General features: G+C 40.0%; 1 protein-coding gene across 1 annotated transcript in view; it reads left to right on the top strand.

Moving 5' to 3' along the window:
• The first annotated feature begins 411 nt into the window (after positions 1–411).
• The window catches only part of MBNL3 (muscleblind like splicing regulator 3), a 138,407-nt gene continuing 132,818 nt past the window's right edge, over positions 412–6,000 (top strand). The window contains exon 1 of the mRNA XM_037821013.1: positions 412–575. The gene's annotated coding sequence lies outside the window, so the exon portion shown is untranslated. The remainder of the gene's footprint in view (positions 576–6,000) is intronic.

Below are 6,000 nucleotides of genomic sequence, written 5' to 3'. Positions count from 1 at the left end.
GCCCGCCCGCCGCGGGGAGCTGGGGAGCTCAGAGGTGAGCTCCAAGTGGACTGAACCAAGAGGACAGGAGAAGGGGGGAGGGCCGCGCCGGGTCTCCACGCCAGCCCCCAACCCGCCGGCCTGCAGCGGAAAGGGGCCGCCATGTAGTCGCCAAAAGAAAATATTCTTTCCTCTGGGCCTCAAAGGAGACTTGTAAAAGCATGGGGATGACAGCGGGGAGAGGGAACGGCGGGATTTTCGCCTCTGTCCAGGAGACCGCGTGTGCGTGTTTCTCCGCTTGACATTTTATACCCCACAGCGGCGAACTTGGAACTGGGTAGCACGTCCCAGCCGTGAAGTTATGTAGGTGGGGCGGGCTTTAATTTGCTTATATCTAATGATTTCGGGAGCCTCGCTTTAAAATGGCGGCATTCAGTATACACCCCTGCTAAAGGCTCTCCCAGCTCCGGGGCCACCACGCGCAGCGCTGCTTTTGCTTCTGCCGCTAACAGATGGCATGTGCCGCTGTCGCTGCCCCTCCCGTTGCCGCCAAGAGCAGGGCCCCTTAGTCTCTGGGTTTGCACTAGCAGTATAAGGTAAGGCTGGACATGACTTGGGATATTGAGAGTGGCTGTCTTTCTAGGAAGCCCGACGAAAGAAAATGCCTTTTAAAGTTTATTTTTCAAAATGGCAAATGGAAAGAAAAGTGATTCTGCAACTTACTTTGTTGTGCTTCTAGGGTCTGGGTCTTTCTTCTTCCCCCTTTTCTCCTCCTCTTCCTCCTTTTTCTTCCTTTTCGTCCTTTTTCCTTCTTCTTCTTCCCTCCTTTTGGTAATTTAAAGGAACTCCTTGCATGGCATTTCATCAACAAATGCTTTTAACAACTAATTTCCCGGTTTTCATGCGATATCTTGAGCAGTGCCACAGCTTCTTGCAGAATCATGTCTCTTCCCGCTCTGGAGCACCACATTTAGGCAGCTTTCTTTTACTACCGGTATCTGGAGAGCATGCGGGTAGTTAGGATTTTAGGAGACTATTGAAAGGGGAACTTTGGTTTTTCTCACACAATAAGTTTTTATGGCAAGAAAACGAAAATAAGTCAAGACCAGTAATGAAAGTTGACATTTGGGCAGTTCATTGGTATAGTTTTATTGCTGTCGTAGACCTACTGTGTGTTTTGTGACTATTGTCTATTAATTGGTATATACAGATACTACAGTGAGGGTGAATTTATTGTGTTGCCCTAATTAGGGTAGTGGGTTTTGAGGAGTCTATTTCTGCTAAATGCTCTTAAATTGCTGTTTGTAAATTGGGCAGGGATCCCTACAACCTCCCTATTTTTATGTATGGAGTTCATGGGAAAACACGAATAAAACGAAACTCTTGCGAGATTTAATGTTGTAATGATTGCTAATTTTTCACTCTGCTGGCTCCTTGGTTAATCAATAAGTCTTTGGGTGATTGCTGATATAGTGATTGGAAAACAGACTGTTGTTATAGCTGACAAATGACTAGACATCAAAGCTTAACAGAGTTCATCTGTGTTTCTTCTGTTTTCTTGGTGAAAGGCATATTGACAGTGAGGCTTATCAGAGACCTTGGATTTTCCAAGTTATATTCATGTTTTCTCTTCTGCTATGTAAATCTAGTCCTTAATTTTTTTATTATGTTTAAATTTTTTTCTACTGTGCAATACTTTGGGGGGATGCTTTCACATTTATCAACACTTCCCTAAACATAATCTAAAGAGGCTTTGGCTCATAGCCCAGCTGATATTCTCCCAAAAGCTGTAGAAGCTACTTGACCGGTAGAGTCCTCTGCTACTAAAGTTAGCAAGTGTCTGGGAAGGGGGAAAGGATTATTTTGCCATCTGTTAAAGCACAGTGCAGTTTTCCTGCCTAGGTGCTGTAGTTTACCTAGAAACAAAGAACTGAACTCCTTACAATGGAACTTACTATGTAATAAATTTTCGATCAGTTTTTCAGATGATTGTTAATTGTGATAAATGTGGTGCAATTCATTCTTTCACATCTGAAAGGAGAGCTCTTGCAGGTAGAGCAAGAGATTTTTGCATTTTAGGTAGGTAGGGGTGGAGTTATGACAAAAAGCAACTTCTCCAATTTTTAGTGCTACCATACTCAGATCCTAGTTCAGTAACCTTTGCTTCTGGATGTACTGTCTTGCTGCTGAAATGACTGCAGACCAAATGCATTCTCTTTTTGAAAAATGTGCAAATACTAACCCTTGAGGACAGAATAGAAAAACTAAACTAGTATAAGAGACATTGGGATGAAATTTTGCCAGTTAACATTTTGCTGCCTCATATAGCAATGAGATGGGATATCTTGTATGAAAATAAAAGTGAAGGAGTTTGTTAGAAAAAAATATTTTGAGAGATAATATAGTGTTGGGCTAGGGGTGGTGACTGCATGCTTTGCTCTGCTTCTAAAAGCTACTTTATTTCTCTAATTTTCTTTCCTGCTTTAGACACTCGTGATTCCTAGGACTATTATAAATTATCTTTTTTTTCCCCTCAACTGTCCACTCTAGGCATTTCACAACTATGTAAGGGGGATAAAACCCATGATTATGAGTTGGGAACCAGAACATCTTTGGTATTCCCTCACACCCACCCTCTTCATAAACACATAAACAAAGTTTTGCACAAAGTAGGCACTTAATAAATATTGAATTAAAAAGAAAAATGTATAGCCTGTAAATTCACAGAGGAGCAGATATTGTACACAGCTTTTAATTTAAACAGAAGGTATTTTTGTGCATTTGCATGTACCTAAAATTTTAAAATAGATTAGAATGTATATTCCCCTAACTACCTGCGTTCTGTTTGCATCAAATGGGTTTTCTCGCCTGGCATTGTACTTCCAGACCCTTTGTCATTTATCCTTTTGACCAGTAAATGTATTATTATTTGTCAAACTCTACAATATGAAAAAGTAATCACAGCAGTTTGGGGAAAAAAAAAGGTTTTGTCTTTTGAGTGGCTATACAGTACTGCACGTGCCGGCACAGTGGCAGTCTCTTGGCTGTTGTGCAGATGTTGACAATATAGTTTGAAGTATGATTTTGTTCTCCACCCAGCTGTCTTTATTTGTGTGTGTGTGTGTGTGTGTGTGTGTGAGAGAGAGAGAGAGAGAGAGAGAGAGAGAGAGAGAGAGAGAGAGAGAGAGTGGTGGGTGGGAAGCCGTAAAGTGATGAAGATTTTCCTGATTTTCATTCTTTAAATTTTATACTTTTCCTCCTTTTAGTACGATAAATTCAGTGAGGTGGCAGGATTTTTCAGTTTTGAAGTAAATAATGTTGTGTGATAGGATTACAAACAGGCATTGGGGGCATAGCAGTCTAGAATAAATTACAGTACATGTTTGACAAGTAATTCAATCCTGTAATTAAAGTCAGATAATAGTTGCTGCCACATTAAAATGGTCAAGTGTCTGAAAGAACATGCAGGCTACACTCACCTTTACTTCATCAAGTTTCTTCCGTGCTGTTGAGTTTTCTTATTACGATGTCTAGTAGGTTGAACAGATGGATTTCCCTCTTTTGTAAATGTATGTGATGTCAAGAAAATAGGAATCAGAAGTTGTGTTTCTTTGTGGACATTTTCTGGCTGTCCATAGGTGAGTTCTCACTTCAAAAATAAAAAGAAACCTGTACCTCAGATAAAATATGGTGGCTATTTTTTTCCCTAAGAAAATAAACCCTGTCTCGGGGCAAGTAGTTTGTCAGCCAACCAACTAATCAACAAACAAAAATTATGATTAATAAAAGTACGATTAGATCTATAGTGATGTGGGCTTTTAGATCTTAAGGAAGCCAGATGGATCCATGCATCCTACCCTCTCTTCCTGAATGGTTATATATTGCCTTAGACAGCCAAATGACAATGCTGGGAAGGCAGCTTTGAGAATTAGGATAAATAAGGGAACAATTACCTTATCAGGTGTTAATGACAGCCATGTGACCTAAAACGGATCAGAAAAGCTTTTTTTTCCCCCCCAGGTTGTTGTACTAAAGAGACAATATAAATCCATCATTTGGTTCTACTCGGTATTAAATTGAGTGACAGTGTTTTTAAAAGATTGATTGGGAAAATAATACAATCTGGGAAGAGGGACCTTATCATTTTTATTTGAAAAACAGAGACTTTTAAGTTTTTAGGGTACCTACACACAAAAGCACATGTGCACAAGTGTGAAAATTAGTGGTTGATTTAGAACAATTTAAACAGTTGAGCATTGATTTCTCCCTGGAAAATTATAGAAAAAATGTCTGTTTTTTAATAACATTCCTCCAATTCTAAGAATCAAAGAGGGGGAAAGTTTACAATTAAGTACAATAAATATTTGACTTAAGTGGTCTTTCTCCAAAGCTAAGGAAAAGAGCCAGGGCTCTGAATGTTCAAATGTAGTCATTTAACTTACAGAAAAGGGCTGTATGGCTGAGAACTCAAGAAGCAAGAATGAAAGGAGGCTTGATTTAAATATGTGTATATGTATGTATGTGTGTGTGTGTGTGTGTGTGCTCCCTCCATACGCATATGGTGCTTTTCAAGGAGCTGAAGCATAGTAATCCCAGAACTCTTTATAACAGCCATGAGAACAAAGTGTTAAGAAAAAAAAAAACGAGCCTGATTCGAGGTTTAGGAATCAGTTAGGCATGCTTGTTAAAATATTATGTCCACTCTCAAGTCCCGTTTCCATGAACATTAAGTTGGCTCATGAGCAGAAGGAGTGATTTGTTTCTGATTTTAGGCAGGAGTTTGTTTTATGCCTGCACGGTGAGTGAACTTGATGGACCCAGAAAGAAAGGGCCTCCAATTGAAAGAAGCAGTTGGGACAGAAATGCAGGGGGTTGGCGCTAGAGAATTCTGCCAGACTATTTGATCTCCTTAGGTCGTGGAGGCATCCTAGGGATTGATGGCTTACTGGATCTTGTTTTTGGATCATTCTAATTGGCTTAAAATTGTCCCCATCAGATTCTTTGAATCCTGAGCTTCTTGGCATTGCCTGCAACTGGTGTGGAAATTTGAAAAAGATTTCCTCAGGGTTATTCAAACTTTCATGAATCTGGGAGTAACTCCTCTTTAGGCATGTTACTGGGTCACCATATCTCATATCCCTGATGCTTGGCACGTAGTAGGTACTCAGTAAAAGTTTGTTGAATGAATGGAAAAATAAATTTAGAGTCTTTCTAACTTTTTCTTGCATTTTATGGACATTCTACCAGTCCTGTGATTTCAGGTGGCATTTTTTTATTGACCAGAAAAATTAACAATAACAACAAACAGACAAACACTAGGTTGAATGGAGGCCACAATAACAACTCCCTAACAAGTCCAGTAAAAGCAGGAATGGCAACCTTTGAACTGAGACCTCTAGGAATGGCCTGAATGCCAGCTGCTATTTTTCTGTCTCCTGTAGTTGCTTTGAGTATACCTCCCCCACATTCCATGGAAATCAGTCTTCAACACAAAGTTATGTAGAAACAGTTCTTCACACTATTTCACTGGATTCAAAGGAACAAAATAAGAACTACTGTGACTCTGTTGCTTCATGACATATATAGTTTAGCAAATGACGAGGCCAAAGGAAAAAAAAAGGACACCGGGAGCTGTCTCATTTTCAGTCAGACACTGATTACCCATTTAGAGGTTGAATTTGCATAGGTTTTTATTTACCAAGATACAGGTATGAATAGCGCCTCTTTTTACTGTACCCAGAAAGCAAAGTCCACACAGTAGAAGAGAAAGGAACTGCCATTTCAGATCCACCACAATTATCTTTTGTACCCAGAGGACCATCCGTCTTTAGGTACAGCTTTCGCAGTCTCTCCTTATGTGGCAGTATGAAGAAAACCAGACAGGGGGGGAATGTTGGGGAATCTGTTAGCAAAGTGAGAGGTAAAAGAATCAGAGAGCTTACATTTCACCTTTTGTTTTGTAGTCTTCAATCTTTATGGGGGAGAAACAAAACAAGGCAAAACAAAAGCACCTTGTATAAT

The sequence above is a fragment of the Choloepus didactylus genome, chromosome X, assembly GCF_015220235.1.
Source record: "Choloepus didactylus isolate mChoDid1 chromosome X, mChoDid1.pri, whole genome shotgun sequence".
Taxonomy (NCBI): Eukaryota; Metazoa; Chordata; class Mammalia; order Pilosa; family Megalonychidae; genus Choloepus; species Choloepus didactylus.
This window is presented reverse-complemented; position numbering and strand designations above follow the sequence as displayed.